Source organism: Oryzias melastigma, linkage group LG11 (genome assembly GCF_002922805.2).
Source record: "Oryzias melastigma strain HK-1 linkage group LG11, ASM292280v2, whole genome shotgun sequence".
Lineage (NCBI taxonomy): Eukaryota > Metazoa > Chordata > Actinopteri > Beloniformes > Adrianichthyidae > Oryzias > Oryzias melastigma.
This window is the reverse complement of record NC_050522.1, coordinates 26,417-34,518: the sequence shown is the minus strand read 5'-3', so window position 1 is coordinate 34,518 and position 8,102 is coordinate 26,417. Positions and strand designations below refer to the sequence as shown.

The 8,102-nt window shown below is 39.9% G+C and overlaps 1 long non-coding RNA gene across 3 annotated transcripts; it reads right to left on the bottom strand.

Moving 5' to 3' along the window:
• Positions 1 to 3,986: 3,986 nt before the first annotated feature.
• On the bottom strand, positions 3,987 to 7,693 carry LOC112140736. 3 transcript variants are annotated; one of them, XR_002918239.2, is made up of 3 exons: positions 6,328 to 7,693; positions 4,800 to 6,187; positions 3,987 to 4,716 (listed from the first exon to the last, which is right to left on the bottom strand). It is a non-coding gene; the product is annotated as an uncharacterized LOC112140736 (long non-coding RNA). The 3 variants fall into 3 exon arrangements; XR_004948604.1 differs by having other exon boundaries at positions 3,987 to 6,187; positions 6,328 to 6,490; positions 6,958 to 7,693; XR_002918241.2 differs by having other exon boundaries at positions 6,095 to 6,187; positions 6,328 to 7,690.
• Positions 7,694 to 8,102: the final 409 nt, after the last annotated feature.

Genomic DNA, 8,102 nt, shown 5'->3' with positions numbered 1-8,102 from the left:
ACGTATCTACTTTCCACCAGCACAAAAACTATGTCGCGTCTATGACAGCGCCCAATACTGCGACTGTTACCGCGTACGGTACAGCGTCCATTACAGCACCCATTACCACGCCCGTTACCACATCCGTTACCCCGTTGGTTACCGTGTCTGGTATTGGCAGCAAAGGGCACGTAAGAGATGACCCGGTCTCTATCTGCTATGTATGTATGGAAGTCTCTGATGGGCCAAAGAGAGCAGAAGGATTAGTTTATCTTAACACTGTTGGTTAAAGCCAATGATATATCATTGGATTGGAAATAACGTGATACGGCGGGACAGACGTGCGGCATTACAATGCATTGAGTCTTCCCTAGTGATGATTTGAGGAGGTCCGAATAAGTACGAAAAGAACCACAAAAGGGGACACAATGTTTTGTAATCAACTTCAAAAACCTTGACAACAAAATAATCCGATGGAGAGGAATCATCACAGGACAGGAATCACATTTTAATAGAGAGAAATCAGGCTGGGAACCGTGAACTGTGTGCTAAAGTGGGTGCTAGCAACTCGCGAGAAGCATGCTAGTTTGGTTCTTTGATGTATGTTTTTATTAATGTTTCATGTTTTAAAACATAGCTGATTTTATTTGCACGTATTTACTTTCCACCAGCACAAAAACCGCCGGAAATGTATCTGGGAAACACGTAAGGTGTGCGACCAAGATGCACGTTGCTGTGCTAACAAAGTAGCACGTACTTTAAGAGCCTATATCTTGTTGTCGGTCGTACTTTTTTTTTCTGATAAGAAAGTGTAAGTGATCATTTTCGAAGTATATGCTGTCACTTTTTAGCCTCTTTCTTGGTCGTATGGACTGAAGCTAATCTACAGCGTTCACTTTCTGCTCAGTGACATAAAAAAAACGTAGTCACTCATGCCATTAAACTTCATCAATCTCCCTCATTTCTGCACTTGGGTGACAAGCATTTACAAGCTCAGTTATATAGATTTTAGCACATGAGCAAAATAAAAAATCACAGATATTTAGAAGCTGATCATTTGACAGCAATGCCTTACCTGTAACAGTTGTATGCGCGATTCTTGCTCTATTGACAAAAAATTTCTTTAGATAATAAATGTATAAATATACCATAAGATCAGCCATTTTCTAAGCTTTAATTCGAGCCATATTTTGTAAAAATCGGTTAAGAAATGAGGGAGCTAGCCTGATTGTTGAGGTTGATGTCTGCCTGTCCTCCATGTAAACAGCAGCGTTCTGCTGCCATGACTCAATGCATAACGATGGCGCCTGTGTGCGCTCGTCTCTGTCTATAGCAGCGAATAAGCAAGGGCCAATCGAGTAATATATATCAATGGTTAAAGCTAAGACTGCTGTACGGCTTTAAAAGAGGAGCGCCTGGACGTCTTGGAATCATCAAGCGTTTCTGATGGAGGGAGGAGATGTTTGTTGTTCTCAGAGGACATTCACGCAACCAGTGGATGCATTCTGTTTGACGTTAAAAATGTGGAGTTGTGGAAGTCTAATTTGTATGTGTATTTTTAATGATGGTCAGTTAGTGAGCCAAACTCAGAATGAAGCTGAATTTGCTAGAAAGTGTTTGAAATGATCAAAAATCCGGTGATCCGTTTTGTGCGATACGTATTACAGTACACCTGTCATGATACGAAAGATATCCCAATATGTCCCAAGAAAATATTTCCTAATTTTTAAATTATGACTTCAGAATTAGCTGAATATGAACACATTATTCATAAAAGTAAATCAGTAACATACATGTTATTTAATGATCAGAATATTGAGCACAACTCTTGCAAGTTTAACCAAGCAAATTCATTGTGCTTTTCTGAGTAATTTAGGACATATTTAAGTGGAAAACAAAAGTAAGACTCAACTATATGTTTACTTATAAATAATTAATTAAATATTAACTTTACAGTATTTTTTATCGATACACATATCGCCAAATTAAGTGTTATACTTCATCGAATCGATATTTTCTTACACCCCTATTGACCAGGTTATATTGTAAAAGTTCACCTGAAGATGCAGAAGAGAGCTGGTCTCAAAATAAACACGATGAAGATTAAGAGCTGTTAATAGCATGCAATGTCGTGTTGAAGTTGATGTATGGCATCTGGACTGTCTGGAAACGTTCCGCTGCTCATTCGAATGGCTTCATCCGTCACCAGATGACTCAACTTTACAACGTCATCTGGATGAATGAGAATCCTCATCCACACTTGTAATGTGTCCTTTGGGGACAGAAACATTACAAATGCTTTGTTTAGGATGACAGATGGAAACCTATTGTTTTCTTATTTGTTGGTTTGGTGTGCTGTTTACAGTCTGAGCTGGTCTGAGCAAGAATCTGGTCCAGGGAGCTAAAATCAAACGCGTTTGGAAAGGTTTTGTAAACTTTATTTGTTACAAATCTTCCTTTTTCCAGACAGCAGAGTATTCCCTGCAAATACTGTTCTGCCAGAGTCCTTCACTGCAGATTAGCACCAAAGAAAGAGTGTGGTATGTTGGAATGTCCAGCAGTTGTTGTAAAATGATCACCTGTTGGGTTCTTAAATATTCCTGTGTGAACCAAAACTTTTTGAAGCTGGACGACATTCGGCAAACAACGTCAGGATTGACATCAGGTTTGATCTGGAGTCATGTCTGTCCGCCATGTTCACCATCACTGCAGCAGCCGCCTTCAAAATAAAAGCTGAGGTTTCAGTAAAAGTATTCTAGACACCTGCTGTGTCAGTAGTGCTGGGAATCACTGGGTACCTCACAATACAATGATATTGAATGATATTGAATAATTGGTAGAAAACGTCTCTAATTACTTACATTATATAGAAGACCACATTTTTTTTAGGAAAACACACATCACAACTAGAAAAGTTGCATTACCTGCAATAATGCCAGTGTGAATTATTTTTCCAGGAAATAGTCGCCGAACATGCTGAAGCTTTTTACTGAAAATGGTGACACAATTTACTTTGATTGCTGAAGGGATTTGCTGAAAATGAAAAAGGTATTTGTAAAATGTTACATTTTCTAAAAGACTGGAGATTTCTTTAAAGAACTATAAAAGAGTACTAAAGTTGACCTAAATTTCAGAAAAAAATGTAGTAAAGTCCCTAATACATGCCAAAAATATTTAGTGTGTTGCTTAACCCTCGAACACTTTTGCTATAAAAAGTTACTTTTATTTTTACTCTATATAAAATACCCAATAAAAAGTATTTCTCATAAAAAAATAGATCAAGATATGACAACACATGACAAATCTGAGTAGTTCTCTTTTATTTCAAACTGTGCTTTAAGCCACAAAGTGTGGAAAAAAAGCATGGCAAGATCCTAAGAACATGCTTGAAAATGACTGAAAAAGTACGAATTTGAGAAGAAGACACTTCCCCAAATAAATTAAAAATGTATACTGTACACTTGGCATTTGGTCCACTCAATCCTGGGACATGTGAGGCTTTACCCAGAGACCCATGACACTCGAAAAATGCAACAAATTTTAAATAATGTACTTTTGCTCGGGTCAAAATCATAGTGCCCAATTCATATGAGCTGATCTCCAAATTAGCCCAAAAAACTTTAGTAGAGGTCAAATTAATAAAAAAACTATCTCTTCTAGGTAAACTCCAAAATAGCCTAAAATTCCTCAGTAAACCAAATTAGTAAAAAACGTTAGCATTTTGCGAAAATAGAAGCTAAACTCATTTTCTTTTTAAATCATTGTAAAAGATGGAAACATAGCCCATGGGTATATTTAAAGGCTCGTTGATAACATCTAAATAGGATTTTGAAATTTGAAGACTTTCTCATTTATTTCCTATGGGGCATATTTTGCTCAATATTTTCAAAAACTATAAAGTTTATGAAAACCCAAAATACAAGCAGTAATGTCCTAAACAAACTGAACGTTTTGATACCAAGATTGATGAAAGTGTGACTGAGTTTTACGTGCTGAAAAATGTATGGAAAGGAGCAGGAGAATCCCAATAGTGTGAATGTTTACTAAACATTCACACAATAAATAATGTGTGTCTTATTTTGTGCAACAAATAACATGCACTATTGTGCAAATCAGTGATATTTTGACAAGAATTGACACCAATTGAATTGGAATTATCTTTTAAATTCTATATTAACAATAGTAAACACGAACAGCAGTGCTACTATTTAGTGCAAACTTGTCGTAAACAAAAGAACAAAAATTAAATATTCAACTAGCTGGCAGGCACATCGGTCCTCACGACAGGCAGTCGAAAGACGACGAATACAATGTTTTACAGCATCTTCAAATGAAGACAAAACATCGATACTTGCTGAGAACCAGGACTAAATATCGCGATATCTCGGAATATCAATATTTTGGCACACCCCTGATCATTAGTGACAAACAAGAGCCTTTTTGCAAATACAAAATATGAATCTTCATTTTCTGACTCCACAGCTTCATTCTGATGTATTTTATTGTTTTATTGCATGACATATTTTTCTCTCTTCGTCCATGATTTACAACTCGAGGGCCTGACAGCAAACCGTTTGGTGTGACGTCTGCACGCTTGAACTCCACACATATGAGGTCGTCCAAAGGAGCTTCTGGTGAAAATGCACACAGCAGCAGGAGTGTGGTCTTATTGATTATTTATATGGCTGTCAGGGAGTCTCAGCGTCACCCACAGCGGGGCGGCCAGCTTCAGGACGGCTGTGGGAGAGAGACAGAGAGATGAAGAAAGATGGCTAACAGCTGAGAAGAACTGGAGGTCATCCTAAAGCCTGCCGCTTTACCTTCACTGAAGTTCTCTGCAGCTTTTTTGCCAGAATGACAAGAACTGTGGATGTGCACGCCCAACCAGGTGGTTCTGCAAAACCTTCTAAATGTCACTTTCCATCGTTCAACCAGAAAAACTCCAACTGTGGATCTTCATGTGGTGGGGAGTCACTTTAAACCATATCATGAACCATCTGGAGGAAATCTACTTATGTAGTCACTAAGACTGTGTCAGGTCACAGAAGAGACAAAATAAAACAACCTAAAGAGCCAAAAGATATAGATAACTAATAAGAACCCTATGAGAGGAGCTGCAGCCCTCCAATGTCTCAACAGAACCATGACAGGTGAGGATTCTCTATTTATTGCTTTAATTTTTGGAACATTTTAGATTTATTTTTTTCTGTGAAGATTACAGAAAGGGATTATTAAAATGTGATTGTGTGTGTCTCTTTCTGGAAAAACATCATTGTTACGTTTAGACACACCCTGTGATTGTTACACTTTTTCTGTTAGCCTATGTGGCTCTCAAAAGAAAACCTCAGCACTACACAACTGTGCATGAATTTTTTCAAATATTTTCCTTTGCATATCCAAGTTTTAACTATTGAAGGACCTACATAAAGAACGTGAATACCAGCTGCCCAGCCAGCAAGGCCAAGTGGGCGCAACATGGTTCAAAAGTGGGCAGAGAATGTGGGCCCCATTTGGGTTTGTCCACAGTTTCCGTGGTGGCCCCAGCTGTGTTTGCCCACATTGGCTTCGCTGCCTAGGGACTGGAGGCCTGGATAGCGACCCTGCTAGCTCTGCTGACTCCTGGGCGGCAGCACTTGCTTGCTTTGCCAGACCCTGGGCAGCAGAACTCACTACGCTGTCCACCAGGCGACTGGCTAGCATAGCCACCTAAGAGAAAATCTTTATAAATTATTTTCCATATCGCCCAGCACTACCAGCTGAACATTGTTGCTAGGGGGCCATAAAGTTTACCTTAGCAACAGATGATTGCACCGACCACACATCAGAGAATTTGATTGAAAATTACAAAAGCAACATTTTTAGTCTTCAATTTATGCCCATAACATATTTAACCATCACGAGATGCAGAATAGTAGTTAGCAAAGTTATTTAAAGATTCAATGCATCAATCTTTAAAACAGTAGAAAAAACTCCACTCCATATTTTATGAGCATAAATGAAAACTTTTACTCTGTCAGAGAAAATTAAAACAATCACAGAAACAAAAGCTCAAACAAATACCAACACATGCAACAGCCTCCTGCTAGGCATCTAAATAAAAATACGCCGACCATACCGGATGTGCATCACCGGTTGTCATAGCCACAGAGAAATTCTTCAGAGTTGCCAAGGCAACAGCTTGGGGACTCTTTTCCAGCCAAACATCCATCTGGGGAGAAAAGAGAGGATGAACATGGATGATGAATGTTTATGTGATTCTCGCTGCTCCTTAGCTGTTCATGTCTGCTCATGGCGTCTCAGTGACAGAAAGACGAGGACGAGCTACTAGGAAGGGAAGTGGAGACTCACCCGCAAAGATAAGGATGTGAAACTTGGGAGTTCACAGCGGGAATGTTGGGCGTGTGGGCGGATGTGTGTGCACGAGCATGAAAAGAGACTCATCCAACAGCCTGTTGATGTTTTCAACACTACGTGTCAAACCGAGAGCCTCTGAGAGAGATGTGGACCTGAGCTGGGAAAGCGAAAGTAGGATCCTGTTACCATGACAACGCAGTGAGCTTGCTCTGTTCCAGTGCTTAACTTGTGTTTTCCACTCACACTCACTGACTGTGTAATAAATATGTTTTCTTTTGGACTGAGTGCATTTGAATTATGGTAAAAGAAGAACTTATTTTCATTTTTCGTTTCGATTCAAGATCTTTGTCTCTGCTCTCCGTCATCCTTCGTCTGTCTCACCTTCCTGGTCTCTGCCTTTTCTCCTGCCCTATATTCATTCTCTAATCTCGTCCAGTCAGACTTCTTGTCTGAGTCCAGTAATCTTGTCAGGACAGATGGCTCACACAAACACACACACCCCAACACGTTTTGTCTATGAGACACATTCCCACCACATTTGCTCTTTCGGTGACCCAGATCAGCCTGAACCGCTTCCTGCTGCCAGACCCCCATCCCGCTGAGTGACCCAGTCATGTGACTCACCCAGGCTGCCAACAGGTCAGCAGAGATCAATGTTGTTGCAAAAAAACAAAATCATTTTTTAGCTTAGAAGTGAAGATGATCCTGATGATCCTGCATACTGAAGAGCATCGTGTCATCTGCAGATGTGAGCATTTCTGAAGCACTGACACGTTTCTGATCTGAACCTTTCCAGAGTTAGAGTCAAAGCTAGTGACTGAAGCTGTCCAAGTCCAGAGTTGTCCTCAGGTGTTCTCAGGTTCCTCAGGTGTCATCTGGCCAGCCTCCAGAGTGGCCGGAGTCTGCAGTGATCATGAAAAAACACAAATCAACACTATCGGATTTCCCAGCTCAATATGTGTCCAAGCAGCCTCGCTGCTTTTCACATCAAACATGTTCCAAATCCTGAGTTCCAAACACTTTTTCACTGCAGTTCAAGCTCTAGATTCATTAGCTTTGATGCAACCACAAGGAGGAACAGCGTTTTTGTTTGCCGGTTCTAAGCCCGGGTAAATGAAGAGGGTTATGTTCAATCATGATCCAACGTGACTCCTCCTGAAGGGAGTAGCCAAAAGGCAACGGAGAAGACAGTTTTCCCACTTGTGATACAACTGACATGTTGGAGAATTACTGAGTCAGATGGGAAGCAGGTATTCCTGAACTAGAATCTGACACTTCAGACAGAGCGACTGAGGTTAGTGGGCAAGTCAACAAGCAATCTGACTTTTTATCCATTCCAGGAGCTCAGTTATGAGAGTGAACACCCGATAATGTCAGGTGTGTGTAAACCTGAGGAGTCATGCAGGTTAAAGATATCATGGTCAGAGACACTGAAGGCACTTTGTCTCTGATCTGTCAATAAAGTTTGCTTTCTTAGACCGTTTTAATTGTTTTCTGATAGAAGAAGCACAACTATTGAACATGACAGAGCTGTAAACTTTAACAAAGACGTTCAGTGAGATTGTGTTCAACTAAAATATGCAACGTTGAAAGTCTTTTTATAAATAAACATATACATGTATATAAAAATAATTATATTAAATAACAGACTGGCAACCTGTCCATGGTAAACCCTTCCCTTGCCTATCAGTAGTCGGGTGAGGCTCCGGCACCCCTGTGACCCCGAAAAGGACAAAAGAAGATGAATGAATGACGGAATAAAATAAAAA